This window comes from Bos javanicus, chromosome 26 (assembly GCF_032452875.1).
Source record: "Bos javanicus breed banteng chromosome 26, ARS-OSU_banteng_1.0, whole genome shotgun sequence".
Lineage (NCBI taxonomy): Eukaryota > Metazoa > Chordata > Mammalia > Artiodactyla > Bovidae > Bos > Bos javanicus.
In genome coordinates this window covers 15,378,221-15,397,359 of record NC_083893.1, presented here as the reverse complement: position 1 = coordinate 15,397,359, position 19,139 = coordinate 15,378,221, and the positions used below count along the sequence as shown (strand labels likewise).

At 43.8% G+C, this 19,139-nt stretch overlaps 1 protein-coding gene and 1 non-coding gene across 2 annotated transcripts in view; both read right to left on the bottom strand.

The window, feature by feature from the left end:
• The window catches only part of PLCE1 (phospholipase C epsilon 1), a 369,702-nt gene extending 351,691 nt beyond the window's left edge, over positions 1–18,011 (bottom strand). The window contains exon 1 of the mRNA XM_061402841.1: positions 17,812–18,011. The gene's annotated coding sequence lies outside the window, so the exon portion shown is untranslated. The remainder of the gene's footprint in view (positions 1–17,811) is intronic.
• LOC133239692 (U6 spliceosomal RNA) lies at positions 8,679–8,785 on the bottom strand. The gene has a single exon (XR_009733941.1). It is a non-coding gene; the product is annotated as a U6 spliceosomal RNA (small nuclear RNA).
• Positions 18,012–19,139: the final 1,128 nt, after the last annotated feature.

The window sequence follows — 19,139 nt, the reverse complement described above, 5'->3', positions numbered from 1 at the left end:
CTAAAATTAAACGATGCTTGCTCCATGGAAGAAAAGCTGTGACAAACCTAGACAGCGTACTAAAAAGCAGAGACATTACCAACAAAAATCCATCTAGTCAAAGATATGGTCTTTCCAGTAGTCATGTATGGATGTGACAGTTGGACCATAAAGAAGGCTGAGCGCCAAAGAACTGATGCTTTGGAAATGTGACGCTGGAGAAGACTCTTGAGTCCCCTGGACTGCAAGGAGATCAAACCAGTCAACCCTAAAGGAAATCAATCATGAATATTCATTGGAAGGACTGATGTTGAATCTGAAGCTCCAATACTTTGGCCACCTGATGAAGGTGATGAGCTGACGAGCTGACTCACTGGAAAAGACCCTGATGCTGGGCAAGATTAAAGGCAAGAGAAGGGGACAACAGAGGATGAGATGATTGGATGGAATCACTGACTCGACGGACACGACTCTGAGCAAGCTCTCGGAGATGGTGAAGGACAGGGAAGCCTGGCGTGCTGCAGTCCATGGGATCGCAAAGAGTCAGACATGACTGTGCGACTGAACAACAACAAACTGTCTAATTTTACAATTTAGAAATTATTCCCCATTCATGATGTTTTATAATACCCTTCTATAAATAAGCAAATGTCTGAAATTCTGAGTAAGGGGGAGAGTTAGTAACATCTTATTTCATAAATTAAGAGAGTATCAGATTCTCACCCTCATCATCACCTGGCTCAGGTAAACTCAGGTGGGAGGAGCCATGGGGGTCTTGCTCACCAGCATCCCCCATCAGCCAGCACAGTGCTTGACACATGGGAGTGACTGCTGAATGGATGAGACAATGTTGAGTGGATGAGACAATAAGAGTGGGAAAAAACAAAACTGTAGAAAAACAAGGAGACAGAGAATGAGGGGTGATATAGAAGCAGGAAGAGTGTGAAGAAGACTAAGTTGAAGAAACAACTAACCACCTTCTTACATCTTGGGCTCAGATTCTCCTCAACTTCTCCACAAAGATATGCACACAGAAGTTAAATCGTCGGGTCAGTTTCTCAGTCCTAAAGTGTCAAATGCACATTTACAGTACTCACCATTTAATATTTTTGTTTTGTAACCACTTTCTCTCTTCCCTTCTGTATGCCTTAGGGACATTTTTTTTTTTTAATTTTTCACCTAAACAAAGACTTGACATTGAATTTGACTCCTACTAGCCTCTAAGCTTGTCTTTCAGGTTTGCTGCTTTGCTACTTAAAATCCCATATCAATTTAGAAAAGGAGACTGAGGTCCACATTCGATGTCTGGAATCATTATGAACAATGCCTAACCCTCTAATGGTAGTTTCAATTCTGCCTATTCTATGATGAGTGCAAAGAAACAAGAGTGTCCCAGTTTAAAAAAAAAAGACATTGCATTTTCACTTCACAGGAAAGCCCCAATGAACCAAGCTACTGTCGACACTTCATTGTCCTTACTCTTTCCCACAGCAACGGGGCCTCCAGCTCCTCACCACTTTTGAAGCTGCCCCTGTCACTCTCAGAACAGCACAGGAGGTCTCCAGGAATTCAATCTATGCACACCCAGGGGCAGCACGCTAATTTTAATATCAGTCTTTGACAACCATAGCTAAAATAAATCTAACAAGAAAAACCTAACAAAGTAAAATCTAAATAGGGCCTAGATGAATCTCTACTTTACAGATAGAATTCATTAACAAAATGATAATTAACTGCTACAACAAGATTTAAAACATGGTTTAATGATGGGAAACTTGTTAATATAAAATACCAGTAGGTCAAATGAGAAAAAAAGCACACAGTCATCTCAAAGATGACCTTTTGGCCTTTGATAAAGTCAACTCCCTTTCATTTAAAAAAAAAATCTATGAATATAAAACTCTTTCATCAAACTATTTTTAACCAAGAGCAACATCATAATTACTAGTGAATATGAAAAGCATTTCTATTAAAATCAGGAATAAAATTAAAAGCTCTATCATCCTCCCTTTTAGTTATTTATGTTCAAATTTCTGATTTAAAAGAAACAATTATTATTTGTAGACAACACAATTCTCTACCTAGAAAGTTCAGGAAAATCAGCTAAAAAATTAACCTGATTAAATAAAAAAATAAAACTTATTTTAAAATAAGTAAGAAATGTATGATACCAACAACACAAGAAAAGACTCTACACATGGACATCACCAGATGGAAGACTAGAGAACTCTTCAAGATTATTAGAGATACCAAGGGAGCATTTCATGCAAAGATGGGCTCGATAAAGGACAGAAATGGTATGGACCTAACAGAAGTAGAAGATATTAAAAAGAGGTGGCAAGAATACACAGAAGAACTGTACAAAAAAGATCTTCACAGCCAATATAATTACAATGGTCTGATCACTCACCTAGAGCCAGACTTCCTGGAATGTGAAGTCAAGTGCGCCTTAGAAAGCATCACTACGAACAAAGCTAGTGGAAGTGATGGAATTCCAATTGAGCTATTCCAAATCCTGAAAGGTGATGCTGTGAAAGCGCTGCACTCAATATGCCAACACATTTGAAAAACTCAGCAGTGGCCACAGGACTGGAAAAGGTCCGTTTTAATTCCAATCCCAAAGAAAGGCAATGTCAAAGAATGCTCAAACTACTGCACAATTGCACTGATCTCAGTTCAGTTCAGTCGCTCAGTCGTGTCCAACTCTTTGCGACCCCATGAATTGCAGCACGCCAGGCCTCCCTGTCCATCACCAACTCCCGGAGTTCACCCAAACTCATGTCCATTGAGTCGGTGATGCCATCTAGCCATCTCATCCTCTGTCGTCCCCTTCTCCTCCTGCCCCCAATCCCTCCCAGCATCAGAGTCTTTTCCAATGAATCAACTCTTCACATGAGGTGGCAAAAGTACTGGAGTTTCAGCTTTAGCATCAGTCCTTCCAATGAACACCCAGGACTAATCTCCTTTAGAATGGACTGGTTGGATCTCCTTGCAGTCCAAGGGTCTCTCAAGACTCTTCTCCAACACCAGAGTTCAAAAGCATCAATTCTCCGGCGCTCAGCTTTCTTCACAGTCCAACTCTCACATCCATACATGACCACTGGAAAAACCATAGCCTTGACTAGACGGACCTTTGTTGGCAAAGTAATGTCTCTGCTTTTGAATATGCTATCTAGGTTGGTCATAACTTTCCTTCCAAGGAGTAAGCGTCTTTTAATTTCATGGCTGCAATCACCATCTGCAGTGATTTTAGAGCCCCCCAAAATAAAGTCTGACACTGTTTCCACTGTTTCCCATCTATTTCCCAGTCATCTCACACGCTAGTAAAGTAATGCTCAAAATTCTCCAAGCCAGGCTTCAGCAGTACGTGAACCGTGAACTTCCAGATGTTCAAGCTGGTTTTAGAAAAGGCAGAGGAACCAGAGATCAAATTGCCAACATCCACTGGATCATCAAAAAAGCAAGAGAGCTCCAGAAAAACATCTATTTCTGCTTTATTGACTATGCCAAAGCCTTTGACTGTGTGGATCACAATCAACTGTGGAAAATTCTGAAAGAGAGGGGAATACCAGACCACCTGACCTGCCTCTTGAGAAACTTGTATGCAGGTCAGGAAGCAACAGTTAGAACTGGACATGGAACAACAGACAGGCTCAAAATAGGAAAAGGAGTACATCAAGGCTGTATATTGTCACCCTGCTTATTTAACTTATATGCAGAGTACATCATGAGAAATGCTGGGCTAGAAGAAGCACAAGCTGGAATCAAGATTGCCGGGAGAAATATCAATAACCTCATATATGCAGAAGACACCACCCTTATGGCAGAAAGTGAAGAGGAACTCAAAAGCCTCTTGATAAAGGTGAAAGTGGAGAGTGAAAAAGTTGGCTTAAAGCTCAACATTCAGAAAATGAAGATCATGGCTCTGGTCCCATCACTTCATGGGAAATAGATGGGGAAACAGTGGCTGACTTTATTTTTCTGGGCTCCAAAATCACTACAGATAGTGATTGCAGCTGTGAAATTAAAAGACGCTTACTCCTTGGAAGGAAAGTTATGACCAACCTAGATAGCATATAAAAGCAGAGACATTACTTTGCCAACAAAGGTCCGTCTAGTCAAGGCTATGGTTTTTCCAGTGGTCATGTATGGACTGTGAAGAAAGCTGAGCGCCAAAGAATTGATGCTTTTGAACTCTGGTGTTGGAGAAGACTCTTGAGAGTCTCTTGGACTGCAAGGAGATCCAACCAGTCCGTTCTAAAGGAGATTAGTCCTGGGTGTTCATTGGAAGGAATGATGCTAAAGCTGAAACTCCAGTACTTTGGCCACCTCATGTGAAGAGTTGATTCATTGGAAAAGACTCTGATGCTGGGAGGGATTGGGGGCAGGAGGAGAAAGGGACGACAGAGGATGAGATGGCTAGATGGCATCACCGACTCAATGGACATGAGTTTGGGTGAACTCCGGGAGTTGGTAATGGACAGGGAGGCCTGGCGTGCTGCAATTCACGGGGTTGCAAAGAGTCGGGCACGACTGAGTGACTGAACTAAACTGATATGATTCACTGGAGTAGGAAATGGCAACTCACCCCAGAATTCTTGACTAGGAAATTCTATGTACAGAGGAGCCTGGTGGGCTACAGTCCACTAGGTTGCAAGGGTTGGATAGGACTGAGCATGCATGCATATACATATGATTTACATGACGGTTACTACAAACTTAAGTAAGAGATATAAAAACATTTGAGTAAATTAAGAAACATACCAGTATGGAAAAACTAAATATATAAACCTATTAATTCTTCCGAAATTAATATATACGTTTGCCTGTGTGCTAAGTCATGTCCAACTCTTTGTGTCTGTATGGACCATAGCCCGCCAGGCTCCTCTGTCCCTGGGATTCTCCAGACAAGAATACTAGAGTGGGTTGCCATGCCCTCCTCCAGGGGATCTTTCTGACCCAGGGATTGAACCCGTATCTCTTATGTCTCCTGCATTAGCAGGTGGGTTCTTTACTATCAGCACCACCTGGGAAGCTAATATATAGATTTATTATAATCCTACTCAGAATATCAACAGATATTTAACATTTTAACAAAGTGTTTCAAAACTTAATTTATAAGAATAAGCAAGGAAAATAAGAAAAATTTTAATAATTATAATGAGAATTCACTGTATAATTAATGTTATAAGGCTAAAATATTAAATAACCAAAACAGTGTGGTACTCATTAAAGACTTTACAAATAGATATCTTAGGCCTGAAATTGACTTTAGACTATACAAGATAAGATTAGGAACAATCTAGGATAATTCAATAGGTATATTATTTAAGGAAATTATATATGAAATATAAATATATATATATGAGGAAGTAAATATATTACGAAGGAAAATTAAGTATTTAGAAAACAAGATAGGTCTTCAACTCATAATATGAACAACAACAAAAAAAACTAATTTCAAATGAAAAGCTGAACATAAGTAAAAGCCTAAAGACCTAAGGGAAAAAAAAAAAAAACAGTTAATCACAGAAAGGAGTAAAGGGTACAAATTGAAAAGCCGTGGAAGTAATCTCCAGGGAGAACAGAGACCTATCTGGCCATATGGAAAATTTTCTGCACATTGAGACACATGATTAACATTTCAAAAATATGATACTTCATTAATATATATACAGAGTATCCCATAGTAGGATAAACATAATTTGCTTAATTATGATTTATAAAGTTAGGTGAAAAGTTATAAAATGTGAAAACATGATCTCAATTTGGGAAAAAAGAAAATAAACCCAGAAAGCCATGAACCAAATGATAGTAAGAGCACTAAATGCAGGTGATTTTGGACTTCTTTGCTGTGCCTTTCTCTGTTTCCCAAATTAGCCAAAATTAACTTGCATTGTATAATAATCAGGAAAAAATGCTAGTTGAGAAAAACAGTATCAAATGACAATGATACATTACAGTCTTAATTCATTAAGACGTCTCAAATAAATGGACAAAGTATGTGATTAAATAATTAACCAAGAGAAAGCACACTGATGAAATACCAATGTTTTTTATTTCTAGTAATCAAAGAAATGCACATTCAAACTATGAAGTACCAAGTCTGGGATTTCTCATTGACATCCCACTGGAAAGACTACTCTAGAACATCTTTAGTTGAAGTGCAAACTGTTGCAACCTTTTTGGAAAGCTTTTTGCCAGTATGTATCTGGAGCCTTTAAAAAAGTTCTTCACTTTGACCTAGTAATTTCACTTCTAGGACTCTGTGCTAAAGAATTAGAGATCTAGGCAATGAAGAGTTACTTAAATAGAAAAAATTGGGGATCAACAACTGAACGCCCAAAAAGAGGGGAATCCATAAACCCTCCATGGGACAACATGACAGATGAGGTTCAGACACTGAAATCAAGATTTAAAAACATTTAATGGAGTGGAAACATCTTAATGATAGAATGTTAGGCAAAGGGGCAGGATTAAAAATTGCATATTAGGTATCTGTGCTGCCTGCTAAGTTGCTTCAGTCGTGTCTGTCTCTTTGCAACCCCAAGGACTGTTGCCTGCCAGGCTCCTCTACCCACGGAATTCTCCAGGCAAAAATTCTGGAGTAGGTTGCCATTCCTTCTCCAATTAGGTATCTATCAGATCAGATCAGTCGCTCAGTCGTGTCCGACTCTGCAACCCCATGAATCGCAGCACGCCAGGCCTCCCTGTCCATCACCAACTCCCGGAGTTCACTCAGACTCATGTCCATCGAGTTAGTGATGCCATCCAGCCATCTCATCCTCTGTCGTCCCCTTCTCCTCCTGCCCCCAATCCCTCCCAGCATCAGGGTCTTTTCCAATGAATCAACTCTTCGCATGAGGTGGCCAAAGTACTGGAGTTTCAGCTTTAGCATCATTCCTTCCAAAGAAATCCCAGGGCTGATCTCCTTCAGAATGGACTGTTTGGATGGTCTTAATTTTGCTTGAAATAAACAAAAGTTCCAGTTCTACTGCTCCCCAGCCAGGTGACTTGGTCAAATCTTTGTCTCTGAGAAGACGTTTCTCCAACTCTTAAAAGTGAGAGGGGAACATTTGGATTTCTCAATTTTCACTGTTGCAAGACACAGCATATAATAAAAAAAAGTAACAAATCATAAATAGATGCATAATATCTGCATTAATAATTAAAAGATAGAGTTTTAGTTGTTAAAATGGCTTTGGATTAAAAATTCTTTTTTAATTATTTTTTATTTAAGTATAGTTGACTTACAATGTTAGTTTCAGATATACAACATAATGACTCAATATTTTTAGAGATTACGTATCATACAAATTTATGATCAAATATCGACTATATTCCCTGTGTTGTACATTACATCCCTGTGACTTTTTTTTAGTACTTTTTTTTTTTCCTCTTACAGAATGCTTTATTGTGTGGCATCCTTGAGCTAAAGGGTCACTTGTGGAGATTTCTGGTCCCTAGATTAGGTCTCTCTTTAAAATATTTCTTTTTTTTTTTTTTTTTTGTATTTCTTAGGTACCCAATCTAATTTTATTTTATTTTTAAACTTTACAATATTGTATTAGTTTTGCCAAATATTGAAATGGATCCGCCACAGGTATACATGTGTTCCCCATCCTGAACCCTCCTCCCTCCTCCCTCCCCATACCCTCCCCCTGGGTCATCCCAGTGCACCAGCTCTAAGCATCCAGTATCGTGCATCGAACCTGGACTGGCAACTCGTTTCATACATGATATTATACATGTTTCAATGTCATTCTCCCAAATCTTCCCACCCTCTCCCTCTCCCACAGAGTCCATAAGACTGTTCTATACATCTGTGTCTCTTTTGCTGTCTCTTACACAGGGTTATTGTTACCATCTTTCTAAATTCCATATATATGCGTTAGTATACTGTATTGGTGTTTTTCTTTCTGGCTTACTTCACTCTGTATAATAGGCTCCAGTTTCATCCATCTCATTAGAACTGATTCAAATGTATTCTTTTTAATGGCTGAGTAATACTCCATTGTGTATATGTGCCATAGCTTTCTTATCCATTCATCTGCTGATGGACATCTAGGTTGCTTCCATGTCCTGGCTATTATAAACAGTGCTGTGATGAACATTGGGGTACACGTGTCTCTTTCCCTTCTGGTTTCCTCAGTGTGTATGCCCAGCAGTGGGATTGCTGGATCATAAGGCAGTTCTATTTCCAGTTTTTTAAGGACTCTCCACACTGTTCTCCATAGTGGCTATACTAGTTTGCATTCCCACCAACAGTGTAAGAGGGTTCCCTTTTCTCCACACCCTCTCTAGCATTTATTGCTTGTAGACTTGTGGATCGCAGCCATTCTGACTGGCATGAAATGGTACCTCATAGTGGTTTTGATTTGCATTTCTCTGATAATGAGTGATGTTGAGCATCTTTTCATGTGTTTGTTAGCCATCTGTATGCCTTCTTTGGAGAAATGTCTATTTAGTTCTTTGGCCCATTTTTTGATTGGGTCATTTATTTTTCTGGAGTTGAGCTGTAGGAGTTGCTTGTATATTTTTGAGATTAGTTGTTTGTCAGTTGCTTCATTTGCTATTATTTTCTCCCATTCTGAAGGCTGCCTTTTCACCTTGCTAATAGTTTCCTTTGATGTGCAGAAGCTTTTAAGTTTAATTAGGAAAAATATGGAACGCTTCACGATTTTTTAGTACTTTTTAAAAAAAGTATGGACCGCTTCATGAATTTGCATGCCATCCTTGTGTGGGAGACACGTTGATCTTCTCTATATCATTCTAATTTTAGTATATGTGCTGCCGAAGCTAGCACTAACTTATTATATAACTGCTAGTTTGTACCTCTTAATTCCCTCCACCTATTTGCCCTAACCCGTACTCTCCCCCGCGGTAGCCACTAGTTTGTTCTCTGTATCTGTGAGTCTGTTACTGTTTTGTTGTATTTGTTTGTTTGTTTTGATTTTTAGATTTCACATATAAGTGAAAACATACAGTGTTTGTCTAAAAATTCTTTATTTTTTTAAACAAATAATCTAAACAAGTGACATACTTAGGACCTTCCTGACTGCTTAGATAGTGACAATTCATCAGAGATAGACCGTGTGGCTAGAAGTAAGCAGGCTCTCTGATCCTCTGTAACTAACTTGATCTGGGCTCGCCTGCCTGAGTCAGGAACACATTTCACCTGTTGTCAGCCGTCCCATGACTTGGCATTGGAGAAGTTCTCAGTCAGCAAAGGGTACTTAGCCAAAATCCTAGATCGAAGAGGTGCCCTGGGAGAATCTGCAAGGCTATCTGACTGCTGTTACACTGGTGGTGCAGGAAAGTCACTTTTTGGGGTTCTTTTTACAAATTTATGTAGTTTCTATGCATAACTCAGGAAGCTCTTGCCATCCTCGCTGAGATTCAAATAATAACTGAGTATATTTCTTTCACAACTGCCTGACCAATCCGTCCCACTGTGAATTTTAGGACCCTGCCGGAGGCACGATGAAAGAACAACCTCTGGCACAGTAAAGCAAGTTAAGTTAGGGACTAATTAGCCTGCTGAGCGGCAGAGAAGTGAATCTGAATTTACTCAGACCCCAGCAGTTAGCAAAACTGCAGACCCAGTTAGGCTCACGCTCGACTCTCTCATCCAAATTCATTCTGCCTTTGCGGGGAAAAAGGAATACAATCTCATGCCAAAAGCATTTAACTTCTGTGAATTTTATCCACCTCCCTGAGATGGACAAACCAGACTATTACAGAGTGCTTCAATTCCTCCAGGCAAGCGGATCATAGGCAAAAATATGTTCATCAATGAAATCTGAGTTCATGTTGTTAATAATAACAAATGAATTGAAGCTTTCTTTAGAAATGACAGTAACTTGAACTAACTCCAGTGATATCCAAATTAAACTGTGTTATATGATATTTTAATCCCAGATGTGTCTAGTATGCACTTGGTCACATGTGTTTTTCCCAATGATTTTTTTTCCATTCTCTGGATTTTCCATAGTCAGTGATATTATATAGTTTAAACCTAAAATGAAGTCATCAAAATAGAGTCTCTCCTTGCTTCTGCCTCTTCCTTAATTTTGAATGGAGCACACTTACTGTTTTGTTATTAAAATGTAGCGGTTCCTACAAAGCAATAAAATTCATAAATGCTAACTGCATTTTGTTATAGCTCTGAACTCATGTGCAAATGTAACCAGCCCTCCTGAAGGAGACGTTCCACGGAGCATATTTCTGTGGGGTTGCCCCACAGCAGATCAGTCCACAGAGCCAGCAGCAACACCACCACTATGTAGATAACACTTTAACCAACAACCCTGTCAGGCCTAGCCGCCCTGTTTATTATTATTTTATGCCTTAAGGGGAGAGGGGAAAGGATGCAAGAGTATGAAGTCTGTCTTATAGACCCAATGTCATGGAGAAAGAGCAGGGAGAAGACTGCAGCTCCACCCTGTCCCTCTCATCTCAGCCCCCACAGCTGGCAGGCAGGAGAGAAAAGAACAAACATCCCACAGTTTCTCAGAGCTGAAGGGACCCTCTTCCTGGCAGAGGCAGGAAGACCTCAGAGACCTCGGGGAGGGGCAGCTGTGCCCCATGAGAAGCAGCCTCATGCACCTGTGTCATTTGTGGTCAGGGCAGTGAACAGTGGCAACTAGGAAAGAGAGGAGGAATGGAAGGAAGACCCCCAGCCGACTGGGGACAGCACCATGGAGACTCCATCAGAATGAAAATGAGCCTAAGAGCCAATATTTGTTGAAGTCTTGTTGCCTATCAGACACTGTTCTAAGCCCTTTACATGAACAGTCTCATTTACTAGGTGTTACTGTTTTGTTGTTGCTGTTGAGTTGCTAAGTCGTATCAGACTGTTTTGTGACCTCATGAACTGTGGCCCTCCAGGTTCCTCTGTCCATAGGATTTCCCAGGCAAGAATCCTGGAATGAGTTGCCATTTCCTTCTCCAAGGGATCTTCCCAACCCAGGGATTGAACCTGAGTCCCCGCATTGGCAGGCAGATTCTTTATGACTAGGCCACCAGCGAGGCCCAGATGCTACTATCTGTCACCCCTCCCATTCAGTAAATGAGGAACTTTAGGCCCCAGTAGAACAAGTATTTTGCACAAGATCACACAGATTGGACATAAATAGCGGAGCCAAGTAAACACATCTAAGCAACCTGGCTCCAGATCCTCATCTTGTAAAAGACTATTAGACAAAGCACAGCAGAGTTCTATTTCCTGCATATCCAAGTCTCTGGGCTAAGGTCACACCTAGTGTGCCTTAACACGGGCTTTAGACCTTCTCAAACTCCTGTCTCTCTAGCATAGAGGTGCGCTTACCTGCCATATCTGAGGCAGGACCTCGCTATCTAAATAAAATGAGTAAGAGTGGGGCTGTGGGCAAAATGGGATGAAGAGTTGAGATCTTCCTCTTCCACCATCTCCTTTAACTGGCAGAGGCTCCAACCCTCCTGTGACACAACTGGAAAACCAGTATCACTCTGAATTATGAGCTTTAGAAGCAAAAGAAGCACAGCTAGAAAGTCAATAACAGGCGACTAACCCAGAGGAAAAGGAGAAATCACCACCACGCACCCCCCAGCAGTCCCAGAGGTACCTCACCATCCTGGCTCCAACACGAACCATCTCAAGTTTGAGCATTTGAGGGGCCAGGAAAAGGTGGAATTCAAGGCTGGAGCAGAGAGTCAGGAATAAGGCAAATCCAATAAACAGGCAGAGGTGGGAAGCCGAGCCAAGCGGGCGCCAGGGCCAGCGGTCTGTGGTGAGCGAGCGGGGCTGCTGGAGGAACAGAGGTGGGAAGCCGAGGAGGAGGCCAGCACAGGGACTGCTCCCAGAGCCGGCGTCCTCTGGCTTCAAGCTGTCCACACACATTACAAGAGACAGAAAGGGCAAGAACTTACCAAGGGCTTCGATACCCATTTTCTTTTTTTTTTTTTTCAGTGTGATGGGGCTATAACACACTCCTTCTCCCCTATTCAAATATTGCTTTTTCCTTCCTTACAGTAACATACCACTCAGTGGCTGGCACTGTCAGCCTTAGCAGATACAGAAATGCCTGCTTTGGGGAACCCTAGATAGATGGAATGGGCGGGACACAGGGAATGGGGGCAGTGGGAGATAGGTCGAAGAAGGAGGGGATATATGAATACATATATACTTGATTCACTTCACTGTGCAGCAGAAAACCAACACAACATTATAAAGCAATTATATCCCCAGCAAAGTAAAGAGAGTCCCAGACTGTGGATTTAATCCCAGCTCTACCCTTACTAGGGCTTCCCTGATGGCTCAGTTGGTAAAGAATTTGCCTGCAGTGCAAGAGACCTGGGTTCCATCCCTGGGTTGGGAAGAACTCCTGGAGAAGGAAATGGCAACCCACTCCAGTAACCTTGCCTGGGAAATCCCACGAACAGACGAGCCTGGCGGGCTAGAGTCCACGGGGTCACAAGAGCCGCACACGACTTAGTGACTAAACCACCACCCCATACTAGCTGTGTAAACTTGGGTAAGTTACCTATCTTCTCAGAGCCTGAGCATCCCCTTCCATGATATATAGATAATAAAAGTACCTACCTCAGAAGGTTGTAATGAGGGTGACAGATAATACACGTAGGGTAGTCAGAACAAGTCCCAAGCAAAGTTCAAACTAAATGCTGGCTCTTATTGCTCTCTTACTTTGACAGCTTTCCTTTCCCTCTTGACTACTTTCTTTTTTCTCTTCTACACTCTTGTTAGTTTCCTATTACTACTGTGACAAATGGCCTCAAATGTGGTGTAAACAATACAGATTTGTTATCTTCAGCTCTGGAGGCCAGAAGTCTCAGGTGGGTTGGCAGGGCTGTTTTCCTTCTGGAGGCCCAGCATCTCGAGGCAGCCTAAATCCCTTGGCTCCTGACCCCTTTCTTACATTAGTCCGACCTTCTATGAGGGACTCTGTGATCCTCTTGCCTCCCTCTTATAAGAACCCTCTTGACTAGGTTGAGCCCACTCAGGTAATCTAGCATAATCCCCTCATCTCAAAATCTTTAAAAACATCGGCAAAGTTCCTTTTGTCCTGTTAAGAAACATGTGTATAGGTTATGGGGATTAAGACTTGGACAATTTACAGGATCACTGGCATTATTCAATGTACTAGACATATTTTTCCTAAGCCTAAAGTTGCAGACTGGCAAGACTTAGGAAGACCAAGATGGAAAAGACAATAACATTAGTAGCTAACGTTTTGAACACTGACTATGTGCCTGGCACTATGCAAAGCGCTTTAGGTACATTATCTTACTGAGGTCTCAAATGCACGACATGTGAGAGTTCAGTTGTATCCAACTCTGTGCGACGCTACTGTAGCCCGCCAGGCTCCTCTGTCCATGGGATTTTCCAGGCAAGAATACTAGAGTGGGTGGCCATGTCCTCTTCCAGAGGATCTTCCCAACCCAGGGATCACACCTGTGTCTCCTGCGTCTTCTTCACTGCAGGCATATTCTTCCCTGCTGAGCCATCAGGGAAGCCCTAGGTCTCTGAGCAACTTCATAAAATTACTATCTTACAGAAAGGTTAACTTCTCATCTAAAGCTGTACAGCTAGTAGATGACAAAGCTTATGTAAAACCAGGTCATTTTGATTCTAGAGTATTTGACCAAGAGCGCCTTGCCCTATACCTTAAGCTACTATAACTGGAGGCACCATGACCACTAGGACGTTGAAGGCTATGCCATGAGAGACACAGAGAGACAGGGGTCCTGCAGACCCTAGGCTATAAGGTCCACACAGATGGTAGAGCTTCAGAATATTTTCTTATACTCAAAGGAGAAAGCTTGGGGTTACTAAAGAGTTTCTTCAAATGCAGACTTGAACAAAAAAGCCACGAAGGGACCAGCTAAAGAGGGAAAGTGAAAAGTCGGTTCCTGACCCCAGGCCAACCCTGTGATTCTAGTCAACCTCCCCCAAAGAAGAGAGAACCTCATAGTCTCTCCGGGAGAGAATTCCAACCAAGTCAGATTGACTCAGATCCTCCAAAGCCCTACCAGGAAGTTTCAGAACCCCGGCTGGCCACCAGAATGGTCACACCCACAGCACAACAGTCGGTATACACCAGGACCAAACCTCGCCCTAGCGTCTGTCCCACAACTGCTATGAGAACCATGTGCCACAGGTTCCAACAAGGGTCCAGCAGTCTTACCAACAGCCACAATGAGCAGCTTCTTTTCCTATCAGTTCTTTTCACGGAGAATGGCTCGAAACCAACTGTGATTAGCTAAAGTGGGAAAGGGTAAGCTAAACACTTGCTAAGCATGCCAATTACGGTGGTTTAACTAGCCGTAGCGTTCCAAAACCTCAGTTGCTAAACAATTTAGCCATAGCCCTATCTGTAATTTTCTAATGAGCCAAGTTCAAGTTATTTGGTTTCACCCCACCAAAAAAGAGCCAGTTGTTTGTTTTTGGTGATGAACCTAACTAAGAGTTGATACAGGAAAGCATAGTGGTCAAGGGAACAGAGTCTGGAGCCAGCCAGCTCTGACTGAATCCTGGCCCTGGCACTTTCTTGCTCTGACTTCATGTATGTTACCTAACCTTTTAGTTCCTCAGTTTTCCTGTCTTCAGAGGGGGCATAAAAATAGAAGTCTATATGTCCTTATACAAAATCAGAAGATTTTTGGCTTTGGTAATGGCAAAACAGTACATATGTCATATATTAAATAATGCTGTAGGTGAGATCTATAGCAAACATGTCCATCATTTCCAAAATAAAAAATGTATATATACTTCTTAACAGGTGAGAAAAATTAAGACCAAAAGAACCTCACGTCATTTCAGACCAAATTTTGTAGCCAAACATGAAAACCGGTTTTGAGAGTTTTTTTTTTTAATTTTGGAATTGCAGGTAAGGGATAACAGGTCTCTGGCATTTAGCACCTAATGCTGTTGTTAGGATTAAATGAACTGACAAATATAAAGTACTTAGAATGCAGTGTTAGCAACAACAACTGTTACTATTATTTTTATCTAAGTAGACTTAGTAGGGGGCTATGACTAGGAAATTGTTAATTTATGACTAAATTTGACTTGGAAATTAGTACTTGGGAGATTAGTAGTCATTATGAATATCCCAGGGCAGATATCTAAGATGATGGACATATTATATATCTTCATTCTCCAGTATGGTAGCAACTAGCAACATGTGACAATTAAGAGCCTGAAATGTGACTAATCTCATTTAATTTTAACTTATTCAAAGTTAAATGTAAATAGCCCTATGTGACTTGTAGCTACCCTGACTGGACAGCACAGCTATAGAGGGCCGGGTTCCAATCTGGCTCATGAAAACCTATATAGATGAATTATAGCACTTGACTTAAAAAAAAAAAAAAACAAAACCCAAGCCCTAGTCCTGCCCCCTGGGAGAAGAGAAGACCACATGATGCTGAAGAGGGTTTTCTCTTCCTTTCTAGACCCTGTAGCTAGCCATTCACAAAGTGCATCTTTGATATCTTCTTCCTTCTCGACTCCCCACTTCCCCATCTCCAGCTCCACAGGAAACCCCACATAATTGGGCCACACGCTTCCCTAAGCCTCCATCAATACCCCTCAGCCTTCTCCAGGAGTACCAGGCTCCCCAGTCACCTGCCCTCGCTCTCCCCAACCAAATTTCCACCTGCTAAGGGCCAAGATCTTAACCAAGCATCTAGAGGAAAGCCCCTGGATCATACCAGTTCACACTAAAAGCTGTTACTGCTTTTTCTCTCCTCTTCTCTGCTATGTTACTCCTTCAAACTCAAAGCTCTATATTGTTGTCCTCCCCCAGACCTCTTCTTCCCTCAAGCACAGTGACACCAGGCAAAGAAAGCAGGAGCCCAGGCTGAAGCAACTGTTATCCTACATAGGCTGATTGCCACCCAGGTGTGGTATGGCAGGGACTGCCAACACACAGGTGCAAAGCAGCCTCACTCTGTGCAAATATCCCCTCTCACCCAGGCATGGGAAACATTCCCTGCTTTCTGCTTGGAAAAACAGCAAGCACAATTCTTTTCAACTTTCCATTATTCATTTAAAAATTTTTAGGTAACAAATTGTACATTAAATGAATTGTTTAAAGTATACAACAAAAGCCCAGAGAAGACTGTAACTTAGAATGGCTGCAAATAGCAAAAGAAAACCAACCACCTTCAGTGGAATCTAGCTTCACCACAACCCACTGGAGCATGGAATTTTTAATGACACAGGTCAACCTTGGCGCATATCCAAGGAGCTTATTTTACTAGAAGGACTGGAAGACAGTCCCCTCCAGCTCTTACTTGGTCCCCAGGCTTAGACCAAAGATGATTATTATGCATCCTGGCTATAAGGAAAATTTCCCCAGTGGGGTTGTAAGTGGAGGACAATTTGAATGGTAAACATTATGCTCTTCTCTGAATCCTCTTCTCCAAAACAGAGATTTGTATTGAAGAACCAAAGCCATAGCACTATTTCCAGAGAGGCTTCTAGGTGCAAGCAGTGTGCCAAGAAAGCCACAGTGAAGTCCTTCAGTAGGGAAAAGGAAACATCTACATAAATACTTCTCAAAGAATGCTGAGCGGAGAAAAAGCCAGGAAGGTAAAATGCTGCAGGCATCAGAGCCTGAGAAAGCCGACTATTTGGGACTGGGGTGTGAGGGAAGGTCTTATGGCAGCAACAAAACTGGTTAGGATTTAGAGTGATGACATGGAGCAGAAAGGGCACTCAGGAAGAGCAAAGGATGTTTTAGACTACAACACCCCAGGTATTCTTCAGAAAGCATCTGTGAAGATATGCCTGGATACAGCATCCAGAAATAGTCGACCACCCCTTCTCCCCCAGGGCCGACTGGGCCCTGTAAGTGCATCTACAGGGTCACCTAAATCCACCTCCCAAGACAGGCTCTCAAAAATTCTTCCTGGCAGGTTACAGCACCCCAGGCCTTGGCTGTGCCCATTCTGACAGGGACCCCACCCTATCCCTACCAGGGATTCTTAGCAGAAACACAAGAAATGCACTAATCCTGCAGGGATCTAAATGACCTAGTGGCAAATTTTGCATGATGCAACCCCAATTAAGAACCATGTGGAGATAAAACTTTTCCATCAAGTGACTCCTACTTAACATCTATTGAGGGTGCTCCCTCTTTAAAATGATGCTGCTAAATCTTTGGATGATGGATGATGGATCTCTCTTACAATGAATAATTAGTTGAGTCAGTTGTACCAATTGTCTCATGACTTAAATACAAGGCAAGGGGGGCGGGGGGGGGGGGGGACCATAAATTTACACTGTGCATTTAACATCAGCCACAATGGAGGACTTTTCCTTCTAGGTTATTCATTATCACAGCACTAGAGGACTTTAAGAAAAAAGACGCAGCCATGTGTCTAGTGGCCAGTGAAAGTGAGCCCCAGGTCCAAAATTGTATTTTCTAGGACTTGATGTAGCTAATCTCTCCAGGAACAATCTCTTGAGCACTTTTCCTTGAAATACTGTCGCTTAGGGACCGACCGCCTCAGAAAGAATTTATATTTTTCATCTTTGTGCTGCACACACAAAATGCAGTGGAGACCCAAGGCAGACATCTGAAGGGGCGAAGGAAGCCCTACCAGGGTATCCTCCAGCCCATGTGAGGCTGGCTCTCGTCCCCTTGGGAGTCGCCTGCCTCAGTTTTCCCCTGGAGATGGGGCGGGAGAGGGACACTTTCCCGCCAGGTACAACTGGGTGAGGTTGGCTGCCCTCGGCGGCTCTACTGACTGGTTCAGAGATTACAAGCCCCTCTCTCCCCTTCTCCACGCCTCGGGAACCGAGCTCCAGAGTCTCCTCCTCACCTTTCCTCTGCTGGCCGGGCGCGCCGGAGTCCCCAAGTTGCAGCGTCCTTCTGGAACGTGCCTGTCGCTAACGGCGTCCGGTGTCCCCGCTACTGTGTGTCAGCGGCGGAGCGGATGCCAGGAGCGCGCAGAGCCGGGCAAGTGCCCGGGAGGCAGAGCCCGGGAGGCACAGCCGGGGCGCGCCGCCGCCGCTCCCGCTCGGGGGTCTGCCGCCCCCGCCGCCCGTCCGGCCCCGCGCCGCCCCGTGCGCCCCCGCCCGGCGCCGCTACCTCGCTCCGCGCCCGCCGAGCTCTGCGCGCTGCCCTGACGGCGGCGCGGGCGGCAGCGGGGCCCCCGCCCTGGGCCGGGCTTTCCCAGAACTCGCCCGCCCCGGGTGAGAGGCCGCGAGCGCCGCCGCGGGCCGCCGGGCGGCCGGGGGGAGAGGCCTGAGACGGGCCCGCCCCCGGGCCGCGGGCCGCGCGGAGAAGGCAGGCGCGAGGGGCGGACCCGGCCGCCACCCTGGCCCTGGACGTCGGCCCGGCGACCCCCGCCCGGCCTCCCAGGGCCGCCCGGCGTCCGGGCCACAGTGGGAGCTGGAGAGAGTGCGGCGGGGTCGCCCGGCTCTGGCCCGAGAGCCGAAACTCGGTCCAACTCAGGCCGCGGGAATTTATAGTCTCACACCTTCCGCCAGGCACCGTCCCTGCTCGACACACACACACGGAAACTGAGGCTCTTGAAGGTTAAATTACTTGACCAAGGTTACTCTGTAAGGGCAGCACCGAGTCTCCAATGTGTTCCGTCATTCATCCAACAACGATTTATTATTGAGCACCACAGTGTGCCCAGTGCTGTGCCAGGCTACGGAGTTTAGTGACCATCCAAATAGTGACATCCAGGTCTGTGGACTCCAAATCTAGTGTCTTTCGTTGCCGAAGCAAGCAGGAGGTGTTCAGCGCTGCCAGAAACTGCAGCCTCTGCACCCTGGCCGTTGAGGTGGTTTTTATACCCAACTCACAGTCAAGAGAGCCAGAGACCTGGAGAAAAATCGAATTATCACACCCCACCTCCCCTAAATACCTCTCCCTCTTTACCTATTAATGGACCAACCCGTTCCGTAGGTATGACCCCTCCTCCTGCATTCAGTCAAGCTCAGTTCCTGTGGCCCCTACCCCTCCCGTCTGTCCACTCCTTGTACTCCCTCACACCGCAGCCATGTGGTCCTTCCTCTTCTGCCTCTTTAACCTGTGCAGAAACTTTCATCGGCCCCCACCTGCCTTCCAGACTAACTCCCCGTTACGTGGGACATGGTGTTTCTCCCACTCTGCACCTCTACCTGGAAGGGTCCCACC